Below are 13,626 nucleotides of genomic sequence, written 5' to 3'. Positions count from 1 at the left end.
TGTGAAATGTTTGATCCATATTGGGAAATATCTTTGTAAGCAGTTGATGTGAAAGAGTCAGCTGTGTGCCTTAATAATAAGAAAGGAAGAAAGGCTTGAACCTAAATTCCGTGTAAGTAACAGGTATCAGAGCCATGCTCGCTCAAACACCATGGTGAGCTGGCACAGGCTGTCAAGTTTGGGTCTGAGGAAATCTTGTGGTCCCAAGCTGCAGGTGGAGGAGCTGAATGAAGTGGGAAGTCACTGCACTGGTGCCATCAGAGCACCCCCTGCGCTGCCAAAGCCCTCCCTGTTTATGCTTCCGAACCCTGCTCAAGGGCGCACTCCAGTCTTGCTATGCAAAATGGGTCTTTTTCCTGCTTTTTCCAGATATTACTCGTGTATTTTAGCTTTCCTTTGGAAGAAGGGGCTTCCTTTCTATCATTTAATATTAATTACTTACATGGCTATAAGAAAATTGTTCCTGAGCTCTTAGAAAACATGACATCTCTGTCAAACCTGTGTACCTGTCGGGTCCTTGCTCCTCATTCCAGACACGGAGTTGGGGTTATCATAGAATCACAGAATCATACAATGGTTTGGGTTGGAAGGGACCTTTAAAGACCACCTAATCCAACCCCCCTGCAGTGAGCAGGGACATCTTCAACTAGACCAGGTTGCTCAAAGCCTCGTCCTGGCCTTGAGCACTTCCAGGGAGGGGGCATCCAAAACTGCTCTGGGCAACCTGTGCCAGTGCCTCACCACCCTCACAGTAAAGAATTTCTTCCTAATATCTAACCTAAATCTACCCTCTTTCAGTTTAAAACCATTACCCCTCGTCCTATCATTACACTCCCTGATAAAGAGTCCCTTCCCATCTTTCCTGTAGGCCCCCTTTAAGTACTGGAAGGCTGCTATAAGGTCTCCCTTCTCTTCTCCAGGGTGCACAACCCCAGCTCTCAGCCTGTCCTCATAGGGGAGGTGCTCCAGCCCACTGATCATCTTCGTGACCCTCCTCTGGACTCACTCGAGCTGGTCCATGTTTGAACAAGGTGTGTATGTCTGCAGAGCCTCAGTTTCCAGGATCAGAGTGGCCAAAGTGACTGCTGCCACCTCAATAAGCTGCTGTTGGGCACACTACAGCATGCAGGTATTACTGCAGCATCCTTTATACACTCATTCTGGAAGCAATTTATTCCTTTTGAGAACTAGTTACACCAAAAAAATCGGGTTTAAAAAAAAAACAACTGGGAGGTTTTTGAGTATTATATTTGATAGACGTGGTATTACACTGGTGACTGGTCCTCGTCTCAGAAGATGACCAGCAAACTGATATTTGCAGTCAGTGCCCAGCTGAATGTGTTTACTGCACGTGGTTTTGTTCAGATGACAAGTGCCAGAGCGCCGGGTGGCATTCCCACAGGCAAGGCAGCAGCACGTGAATTTTGATGCACAGCTGGGGTTACTGCCTGTTATTGACTCAGGCACCCGTTTGCACTGCATTTGAAGAAGATGCAGCCTGACTTCTGGCCCTTAGGGAGAGGAGACAGAGAAGGAAGCGAGTGTTGACAGCTCAGAGATCGGAAGCCTTAAAGCAGTTGGTTTGGATACTGGCAGCGGCATGACTGCAAGGGAGGAGGGCTGCATTTTGCCCTGCAACCTACACTGGAGGCTTTGCTCCTATAGTTAGGCTGCAACTGGTATTTGGATGAGCTGGTTAAAAGCCATGTAAGGCATATTTGTGCAACACACAGTCATTTCTTTATTTTTTAGGGTAGGCGTGAAGAGGCTGTGGAGGGAGCAGGGTGGAAATGCCATAGGTGCAGGGGTGGCAGTTTGGGGAACATCATATCCTGCTGCACATCTTCTAATGACCTATACTTGCTCTTTTTTTCCCCAGAACTGAGCTAAAGTGTGCTGCATTTGCTCCCTGGCCTGGTAGTGTTGCCATCATGGCGGTTTCACCCTCCAGTGCTTCGGGACTTTTGGTCCTGGCAGGATTTGGGCTGGAGCTGAGTCACCGGTTTATTCAGCACAGTCTATTTATCTTCAGCCCTTTATACGGAACTCATTTTCCAGCTGTCATCTTGTATGAAAAAGAAGTTTGCAGGACAACTAAGTTAGTTAGACTTCATAAATTCTTCCTGTTTCATGGGAAAAACTGTGTATGTGTTTCAAAATGTGGAAAACCCTCAAGCATGAGGACATGTGTGGAAGTGGAGCACTGTTCCATCACCTCCATGCCCCCTGGGGAGGGACGTGGGTGGTGTGAAATTTATATGTGGATCTAGTTATAATATTGCTTGAATAATCAAACTGAAGGCATCTGAGACTGTCAACATAAAGGGGAGTATGTCCTAGGAAGGGGCATGTGCCAGGGGCTGGAGCAGAGAGCAGGGAGTTACCCCCAGGACAACCTGGTGAGGGATACTGTTCTCCTGGGCAAGTAGGAAGACCTATCAGAGACAAACTCTTTCTCTGCGAACTGGATGAGGGAAATATTTTAGCCTTTTCTTCATGTAGGTCCCAGAGGCGTGGCGATCTGCCAAGTGATGTAGGAGGTTTTAACAGATAGACTTGACCCTGGCGCAGTACCATAACCTGTGCAAGGTGCCCATCCCCTGGGCGTCACCATGTGTCCCGCCGGCCCTTTGGCACTGCAGAGCTAGAAGCCAGAAGGGGCTGCAATGTGGGGTGTTTCACCCGGGTCATGTGAAGTAGCTGACATGAGAGAATACTGTAAAACTAATTAGCTTTTTCCATTCATCAGTAGATTAGAAATTAATTCTATCTATTGGTCATCTGACGGTGGATCAGCCATACGTTAAAATGTTTCTTAGTCTTCAAAAATAAGTGGGTGCTTAGCTATTTAGACAATGCATTGTACATTTTGTCAATGTATTAGTAATAGGAAAAGTTTGCCCCTATGTTCTTGACACATCAACATTAAATGTTTCTTTACTGTTTTTCTCCCCATCTTCAATATTAAAAAAAGGATTATCAGCACTGTAGAAGTTCAAAGACCAGTATAACTGGGTTGCACCATTTGATTTGAAGTGACCCATCACTGTGAGGCCTCACTGAAATCTGCCCATTCGGTTTGACTTCTGTGCATGGGGATGTCAGGGGCCACCTCCAGCACAGGCCACATTCCCACCTTGGTTATAGCCATAAAGCCAATTATTTTCTTCAAACCCTCTCACAGCCCGCAGGGATCACGCAAGGTGCAGGAAGTGGCATCAGGCATTATAAAAATCACAGTGTATAAAATGTAATAATGCGTTATCACCTCGTCAAAACCAGTTTATCTCTAAATCACTCCAAATTTAAATATGTTATTTCACAATTCACATCACTGCTGGTGATTGATGCCAGTAAAGACCCCATTGATGCAGAAGGCTGGGTAATGGGGTTGGTGGCCCACCCTAATTCCAGCACCATGAGGTAAGGCTTTGTGAACACAGCTGCTATTATCACCACGTCTGCCTTCCTTATTAGGGCAGTCTGAAGTTTAATTTCTACTTGGACCGCTTCAGACAAACCAGATCATCACTGGACTGGAAGATGGCAAAATCCTTGCTGGTAACACTCGCAGCTGACCCAAACTTCAGGAAATGGGTAAAAGAGGAGGGAGGACAGCCTGCAGATGCTGAACAGCCAAATTACCTCCGGCCATGGCCAAATTCTCGCTGAAGGTAGTGAGTCATCTGGTGAGCCTGGTTATACAGCATGGGGCTTTGCTCCTGCCTGAAAGCGTGTGGCTTTGGGGGGACCCAAGGGCAGCCCCAGTGGCTAGAGGGAGGGCATGGAGAAGCCGGAGCTGGGCTCTGCACGGCAGTACAGGGCAGGAGGACAACAGGCAACAGGCTCAAGCTTAAACATGAGAGGTTCGGATAGGAGAAGCTTTTTCCCCATGAGGACACCCACGCCAGCTGCCCAGAGAGGCTGTGCAGCCTCCCTCCTTGGAGGCTTTCAAGACTCAACTGAGTGAAGCTCTGAGCAGCTGGGGCTGATCTTGGAGCTGATCTCCTGAGGTCCCTTCCAGCCTGAATTTTCTTCTTGTACTATGGAAATGCAAGCAGGCAGGAAAATATGAAGTAGGAGTAGATGAATTATTGTACCTCCTCATTTGGCAGTGTTGTGATAATTCTTGAGCTGTGATGGTTTCTGTAACCATTTAACACTGGGACAGTTTAGAGGTGAGTCACTGATTTAATGAAGTATTGGGAAAAGTGCCTTTGTTGTGAGACTCTTAATGAGCTCATCTGCTTAGCTTAACGAAGTGAAGATTGAGAGTCAGCTTTGATCCCTGTAGCTGTTTATTTGAGGAATAAATTTGATTATGGACTTTCCAATGTATCAGATAAAGTCACAGCAAAATCCAGTAGCTGAAGTCAAAGCTAGATAAATTCAGAAGAGAAGATTTATTAATCATTAATAAATCATTTTAATAAGGTATTTGATTTTTGGAAAAAAATTGCTGCGTGTCATGGTCAGTCCTCCACTATGATCCATCTTTAAATCAAATACTTATTTAACAGATATGATCTACCTTAAAGGAGAATGCATTCAGGTGAGTCCCATGCCCCACATGATGCAAGCTGAGGTGGACCTAGGGAAGGCACACAAAGCTGCCTGGCACAAAACCACGGCTTTGTCTCTGATGCTCTATTTAGTCACTTGGACAGAGGTTCAGCAAAATACTTGGTCTTGCTGTAAGAGTGTAAATACTTTCATAATCAAAAAAACAGTTTAAATTACACTTAGTTCCCATGACTTGGTAGCGTGGACAGTCCAGCTTTCCGTGCTTCACTTTCTATAACTGTCATATACAGATAATGACTCACTAAAATGCAGCATTTCATTATTCATTCTGTCTAATTAACAAAACGTGAAGCACTTTTGATGAAAGCCACTTATGAACATTACTATGTTGCAACTAGTTGACAGTCACAGGCTTAACCTGTATTTCAAATAATGCAAACTTAAAGTGAGCTCACAGTAGAAAATGCACACACTTTGTCCTCTGCATATTTAACCAGCACTCATAATGTACTCCACTTTATAGAGCAGTATTCGTCACAAGGTTTAAATTCATTTTAATATTAACTAATTGACTGCCCAGCATTTTTATGAGAAGGATGAGCAACAGTAAGGTAATGGTTTGATTTTAAGAGCTTGTGCTGAGGACCAGCACTACACTGAGCATAATTCCTGATGCTAACACTGGTCTCTGCAGCCCTGGGCACCATCTTTTCAAGACGTTTTTTAATTTAGGAAAGTGTATTTAAATTTTAATCGACCTAGCGTTAGCTATTGTCACAATTATTGTCAGCAACAACAGTCGTCAGGGTGCTGCCAGCGGAGGTGTGAATGGGTATTGAGAAGCACAGATGGATAAGCAGAGTCATGAGAAATGACTCATCTGGAAGTTGTGGGAGGCAGGAACAGAGCCCTAACTGGGAACCAGACCTCCCAGGCCACCCGCTCCATGTGTTACATATTGCCACCTTCCATGCTGATGGAGAAATGTGAAGACGTTTTCTTCTTTTAGTCTGTATCATTGTTACTGAGCACAGAGAAGTGATTTCTAATAAACTGAGAGCATGGCATCACCTTAAGTGATGAGAATGTCTTAAATGTCATAGGTAACAGCGGATAATCTCACAGACGTTATACACCCATTCTGTTCTTTATCCTGATAGTAACATCAGCCAGAGGCAACCATGGGTGTTGAGGTTCCCCAGCTGCTAAACATCAGCGCAGGATTCAGCGCGGATATATGAGATTTCTTCTTTTCCTTTTCACGCTCTAGGGGCCTGAGCAGGTTCAGTGCTTGCCTGCTCTGTGAGGTTTTTTTTTTCAACAGAAAAAATATATATATAAACTTTAAAGGTTTAATGTTTCTTATTCCTATAAGGAAATTGGATGTAGAAAGACACTGCCTAGTTTTATACCAGTGGACATCTTTCTCCTCCCAAGCCCAACAGATTGCTTACATGCGGAGGCCACATTCACAGTGAAGGGTTACGGTGTCACACACATCCAGTGCCTCTGTCCCTGCTGTTAGCACCACATCCACCTCCTGGTCTCCTGACACAGCTCAGATATCTGTATGAGATGTGTGGTTGCTGTGGAATCCGCTGTTAGACCGTGAAGAAGACCATGCAGCTCCGGGAAGGAAACCAGGTCTTACAGAGACCGAGCCCATCTTCAGCATACTTCAGTTCACTGCGTAGGGATCCTAGGGTAGGGCAGGATCCTAGGACTTAGCTGCTTCAAGTGCATCCTTAGGTGAGATAAATCTGAGCTTAAATTCACTTCTATTTAGGAAATATAATATATGTAAGTATATATGGATATGCATGTTTTTGTCTTCTCTGTTGTTTCAAGACCCAAAGTATCACAGCTGTGGTCTGGGAGAAATGCATCCCTCGGTTCCTTGCGTGCACCCTGAATGGCAAGGAGGTATTTACATCTGTCTGAGCAAATATTTGGCATCTGCATACAGCTCAGTGAAGAGAGCCAAGCTAAGGGGGAGTAACGTTGTTCAGAGGGTATCTGCCATCACTCAGCATTTTGAGAAAATATTAAATTCAAAACCAGGCCATATTACCTGGACCGAATGAAAACGTGCATGACTATTTTTAGCATTTCTTCATCTAATAAAACTTGCCTTGCCTTAACTGTTTTACAGAATTTCTAATATTTTCAAAATTACAGATATATATTAAAATTCCAATACGGAACTTGCTGACAGAGTCATTAGTTACATTGCAAAGGGTGCATAGCAATGCATGTTAACTTTTTTATTGCTTTAGGACGGTCACAGTTCATTAAAAATAGAAGACATTGCATATAGACCAGTTTCACCCGTGTAGCCTTAGATTTTAAAGGTAATTCCTAATACACATCCCTCCTGGAAGAGAAAAATACAACTGTAGAATTTCTCTTAAAGTAATTCACATAAATCTGATTCCACGGTTTCTCACAGCAGTTCTGCATTGCTGCCAACACAATTTTAGAGTGAAGTGTAGTAATAACTTTAATGGCCAAGAAACTCTATTAAATAGGTATCGCAACAGGTAATACATTCTGAAATCATACACGGAAGAAGTCCGCATTTGGATGTTTCATAACATTTGAAATCAGAATTGAAAGCATCCTGGAGAAGAAAGACTTTCCCAGAATGTAAACAAGAGGGTTGCCAGACATCTGCTATAGGTATCTGAGCTGTGAGACAGGGGAGGTGAACGTGGAGCTAACAGCAGAGACAGAGGCACTCGATGTGTGTGACACCGTGACCATTCACTGCATATGCAGCCTCTGCATCTAAGCAATTCAGTGCTCCTGTGCACAAAATGCTCGTCCACCTCCTGCAGCGCGGGTTCAGCGGGCAGGAGCAGTGCTGCTGGCGCAGAAACTCCTTTCTGATGCCCAAGGCGTCCAGGGGAGCCTTGGGGGAGCTGAGCAAGATGCAACTTTCCCCATGTGGTTCTTGGTGAATAGGAGGGTTCATTTGGGGTATGGGATGGGATGCTCTGCCCAGGCTGGCATTGAGCACAGGGAAGCCTTTCCCTTGCTGGAGCTGCCTGGAGGTCCTCAGGGGGGTGGGGGGCACTACCAGGCACAGCAAAGTCTTCTAAGAAAGCTTGCAGCTGCTGAAAAACTGCTAAATGTGCTTGTGGTCTGAACCTGTTACTGGGCCTGTGTAAGGGCTGCCGGCTGTGAAGAGCATCCCTGGTAGTTGCAGGAGAGGGTCTAACAGCTAATAGCTGCTCTTTCTCTGCTGGCATTCAGGGAAGACTGAAAGCCTTGGTGAGGGCTGGCTGGAAGCGTGGCTTTGGAGCCTGGGCTGTCGGGGCCCATTCCTTCTGGAACAAGACAGAGCCTGTAAAAACAAATATTTAAATATATTTGCATATCTGCACACAGCATACACACCCATGCACTCTGGTGAAAGAAAAAAATTACGAAGATTTTAATGCTTAGTCTCACTTGTCTTGAAAGATGACTAAATGTGGAAGGCATCACAGCAGGCATCCCACCAGGCCCCACCCCGGTAGGTAGAGCAGCAGGCATCACCACAGGCATCCCACCAGCGCATCTCAGCAGGCTTGAGAGCAGGCATCTCACCAGACATCACTCCACATCATCCCACCAGGACATCACAGCAGGAACCACAGCAGCGTGGAGCTTTGCTGCCAGCCCTGCCTTTGAGCCTGCTGGGGGCACCTGGGTGAGGAAGGCAGGGCAGTTGCGTGGGCAGGCGCAGGCAGCGCGGGTGACTGATCGCTCACCAGGTTAGCCTGAGTGGGACGAGCAAAGGCTCAGGAAGGGAGAGGCAGCAGCCTCCGAGAGCATCCAGTTGTTTTGTTGATGGAGTCCTGAAGGTGTCATGCCTGCTCCTCAGCTGACTTTTAAGGAGCTTTATGCATGTTTAGTCCAAAAATGGTAAAAAATGGCTTTTCTTTCACCGACTATATATATCATGTCCCCAAAACCACAGTTTTCCTAGTGAAATCAAGCCTCTGGCTGAACATGCAGAATGTGACCTTGGGCAGCGCATGCCCACCAGTGAAGGGGAGAGCAATCCTGTGACAGCACTGTGTACAGGGATGGTATTTCCCTGGAGCTTGTCTCTCTCAGAAAAAAGAAGCAGCAGTGGTGCAGATACGAAATGACCATTTGCTTTTCACAAATGCCTCTTTCACAGAGTCTGGTTGGCTTGTGAGCACCCCATGCCCACGAACGTGGGGATGGAGCAGCCACGGGGAGCCAAGCCTGGAGCTGCCCGACCGGCTTCTCTGTCTGGCGAAGGGAATAACTTCATACTGTAAAAATGATTTTCAGAAATCTCACTGGAGTCTCAAGGCTGCCAATAGTCTTGCTCCAACTCTCTCTTGCATTAGAGAGGGGAAAATATCTGGGTTATATTTAAAATGAGGAATAATCTGTTCTCTGAATTAGGACAGCTATGGACTTTGTGTGCCTGGTGGAGCACAGCATCAGGAATTACGATATTTAAATTCACATTCTGTTGTCTAGGAGCAAACCTGACTAATGCCCTAAGACGTGGGGCATAAATAAACCATGTCTTACTCTGCAGGCACACACATTTAACTTCTGGGTTCCTTTTCAAGGTCACTTCTCCATTTACAGAATTTTTTTACTGTCTGTTTACAAGAAATTTCAAATGGTTCTGTAAGAAATAAAGTTTCATTGCATCATAGGATTATTTTTGCTACATAATATGAATGTTGAATTACTAAAAATATATTACGCTAAACTTTTTTCTGAGCTCATTCTGTTTTTAATCTTGATACCGAGGTAATCTTGGTAGGGAAACAGGCATTGGTACAGATGGTTTGGAAAATGAACCCTAATGTCGATGCAGCACAGCGTAGGAACAGATGAATACATTAAAACACACTGACACATGGCTGGAACTGGAGGAAATGCTCCAGGCCTTGCTCTGGGCTCAGCTTGTACAACTCAAGAGAGTCATTATATTCTTGCTGTCTCCCCGCCACGGTTACTTGAAGGAGGACTGTGCTCAGGCAGTGGCTGCAGTACAGATTTGGCTCCCAAAAGACCTAATTTGTAATGATGAACTAGGACTAAGCCTTTTTTGCAGGGAGTTTATACATTTCCAGTCCAGCCTTGCTGGACACCAGTGAGTTTCTGTCCAAACTATTTCCACATCAAAAGCACAACGCCTGGCCGTGCAAATACGGCTCTAAGTAATGCTCCTACTGTGGTTTGAATTTTACGTACTATAAGCATTGCTATTCAGGTGATGAGTCCAAGGAGCTAAAAAGACCAGGTCACGCATTTCAAATGACAGTATTTTGTGGATTTCCTGTTTATATTTCAAATATTAGGAGGCTAACAAGTTGGTCATTTCATTTATAGATGGTGGGTTTTTTCCAGTATTTGTCCACTCCTGCTGTTCTTGCAGTAGCTGTTTCCTGTATTTGACAACCTCCCTGTGTTTTATCCACATGCTGGGCCAAGCTCGTTCCCCGTCTCTTATACACAAGGTGGTTATAGGAGAATGGAGCCATATGTGACTGGGAGTTTGAATACTGGCACATGAACAGCCAACGTGCTCTTAAACAGTAAGAAAACTTTCCAGAAATCATTTTCAAGAAGGAGTGAAGGGAAAAGGATAGCATGAGTTTATTTATTTGAGGGGGAGGAGAACTGTTAAGGCCCAGGAATACCTGTTTTTATTAATATATAAGTAAGAGATCTCTCAATATCCAAATTTATTTCAGTTCTTAGTATCTTGCTATACCCAGTTGGATCAGAAGTGCTTTAAATCAGTGTGATGGGGCTATTAAACACGTATACTTTATGCAAAGATGGTACTTGCACTTGTGTGCTTTCTTTTCAAATTCTTTTCAAAAGAATTCCTTTCAAAATAAGTCAATTCCTTTCAAAATAAGAGTGAGTGGGAGTTTTAACAGGATAAAACTGGATTTGACTCAATGTTTTCATTCCCTGATAACATTGCCGCATAATAATTTGTGGATCAAGGAAAGCTGTGGGATCTTCAAGCATCAGTATCCAACACTTGACATTTTTATTGAAAGAACCTACTTTTACAGCAAACAGCTAAATCGCAGAGGTGGTGAGGACCAGGAGATGAATGTCACCTCGCAATATCTCACCTTGCATTTTATCTGTGGCCCGAAGGCTCACCCATGGCTCTGGACTCTGCCCTGGCTGCCCCAGGACAAGCACTGGGTCCACCAAGCATCTGACTTCTAGGGACCCTCACTCCTGCCCGGATCGAGCCCTTCGGCACTTGGGCTGTCGGAGCTGCATGCACGCACGGGCTCGGCAGCCTCTCTGCTGCCGACAGCAGGTTTCCCCATGCGGTAAATTGGCTAATAACAGTAAAATTTCAAAAGCCCTTTTTTTAACCACAGAGAGTAAATAAAGCTAAAAATCTGAATGTGAGGATGGTTTTATTCAGGACAGGTTTGAATCCAGCATCTAATTTAGCCAAGATACTTTGAATTATATATAGATTTAACATTTACTCTTCAGAAGCTTAAGGTTCCTTAAAAGGTCATATTTCATTTTGTATTAGAACATGCCGTGTTGGCTTTCTGCTCGTGTTTTTTTGCACGTATGAACGCTTAAGGTAAACTGTTTTCTACTTCCAAAAGCAGCAAGTGTACAGACACTTAATAAAAAATGTTTTCTTCATGCCCATTTGTGGTCAGTAGGAATTTTTCCTCTCTCTATAGAGCAGCAGGGTAGAGGAATTCAGGCTGATTTCTTCAGGTTTCCAGCTCAGATTCTCCAGAGAGCAATGAATATCATAATAATACAAAATTATTCTTCATGTTCAGCACCGTTCCAGAACGATTTGCCTGTCTAACTCATCACGCCGATCTCAGCTGCCCACTTTGTTTTTATGAGTTCTGGGAAGTCAAAGCACAAACCAATTTTTGCTTTAGCAATCATAACTTCAACCAGACAAGAAACAAAGCATGTGTGAGTCCTTCTTCCTCCCCCATCAGATTTAGAAGCAGCGTGACTGAAGTTAATGGAGCAACACCTGCGTTCTATCTACTAGAGTAAGCCAGAAGAAAATGAGACCCATGATAGTTACTCAATATTTTACAAGAGTGGTCTGGTTTTGACTCTGTTAAACCAGGTATGGACCCAGCTATATCATGTCAAAGGTTCAATGCTAAACTGAAAGATGTATCTGCTTGAACGTGCGGCATTGCACTGGTTGCATTAAACTGGCGCAACCCTGGTATGCATACCTCTGACAAGAGTGGCTGTAATGTAATTTGAGGGTTCACACCAGTTTTGAGTTTATTCAGATTTAAATGGGTCGAATAGTAGAACTTTGCCAATCTGACGTGTTTTGGTTCAAGTGGGCTGAGGACATCTGCATGCAGGTCCCAGCCAGCAGATGCAGAGATTGTGCTTCTCAAAGCAGGGCACTCGCCGGCGTGGTCTCTCCGGAGGAGGTCACCTCTTTGCAGCCGAGCTACAAAGCCGCAGCTCCTGCCTTTGAAGCAGCCCTTAATGAAGCTTCGAAGTAAAGCGGCTGGAAAAACCAGTACAGTCCCTGCAGACATGGAGCTGTAAAGAAAAAGTCAACTCTGAAGCTGAGAAAGTGTGAAGTGTCTCTGGACTGAAACTGAAATCACTGTAAAGTGATTTACACGATAATGCAAGGAAAACAATTGGAGAACGTAGAAAGAGGACAAAATGCATGTGTGTAAGACAGGCACAACTACGCTACAGAAAGAAATGCTATCTTCCACCCTGTCCATCAGCAGCAAATGATTTCAGGTTTATTAAAATTGCCTTCTACTAAGTGCAGTCCAGAGAATAGCCACAGTCTCCCACTTGCTTCTTTAGAGGTTTGTGGATGACTCAACTGAAATGTGATATTTTGGTTTAATGGTAGGCAAAGGAACATGATTTTTTCTATCACATCAGGCTGTAGGGGAGCATTTCTCTCTGGAGCCAGCTGCTGCCTTGTGCAGATGCATCCATGGAGCATCCCTCTGCCATGCTTACCAACACATCAGTCTGCCTGAGCACACCAGCAGTAAAAACAGACTGAGGAAATACCCAAAGAGAAAATACAGCACATCTAAAACTCCAGGAGAAAGTGAAATTTGCAGAATGCCATCTCCTCCTGGGAAAACCCTCATAGCTCGTCAGCATGCTTTACCTAGAAGGCACAGGAGGGGCACACACATGCTTAATTTAGCTTTGCAAATATGTCAGTAGGCACAGGATGGAAATCTACCTAAAGTTTAATAAATGGAAAGAATTTAGAAGATCCTGACTTTTAAATGCAAGAAATACAAACCACAGCTGCCTGTAGGGGCCCCAGCTCCAGCCCTGTAACTCCTCGAGCACAGGGTCTGCAGGGAGTGACCGCCTTCTACCAGCTACGGGTCATCTAAATTGGTCATTTGAGTGCTGGTGTCATTGAAGTGAGAGAGAGATGCAGCTTTTGAGGGTGATTCAGCCCATCCCAAGTCAGGAATTTGGTGTGATCCATCTCATCCTGAAAGTAGGCACCCCATTCAGGTGGGATGAATTTTACAGCTTAAATCAGGTGAAGCTAATCCCATCAGTATACCCCTTCCAGATTAGAAAGCTTTGAAAGCAGCCTGCAGTTGTAGGTTCATTTTGGGTGGGAATCATCTTGTCTTTTTAGGACATTCAGAAATTGGGTATTCAAGACAGAAGTAGTTGCTGTCAGCTTTCTTTGCTATCAGCAGAGAAGAATGGGCACATCTGGAGGGAGATTCATCCATTTTAAGAGAGCTGGTAGGCTGAATTATCCTTTGAAAGTGCTCACTGCATTCTGTTAAGGCAGGTCACTGTTAACAAAAACTGCTTAAAAATAAGAAAAAAAAAAAAAGGCCTTTTGGGAATACAGAAAATATTTTATGAGCTAGAAATACAGGGGTTTGCTAGCAGGTGGAGAACCTGGGACCAATTTGGTATTTACAGATGCACTGCTGGAAGCACTCAACAGAAGTGCGGTGGAGGTTAGCCCAAAGCTGACTTACACGTGTGCTGCACAAGTAAAAACCCCACAAGTTCTCTGATCTCGGACAAAATAAGGAGTGTGACTCCCAGAGTAGCCTC

Source organism: Nipponia nippon, unplaced genomic scaffold (genome assembly GCF_047370975.1).
Source record: "Nipponia nippon isolate SJK-2023a ecotype South Korea unplaced genomic scaffold, ASM4737097v1 scaffold_2, whole genome shotgun sequence".
NCBI lineage: Eukaryota > Metazoa > Chordata > Aves > Pelecaniformes > Threskiornithidae > Nipponia > Nipponia nippon.
This window is presented reverse-complemented; position numbering follows the sequence as displayed.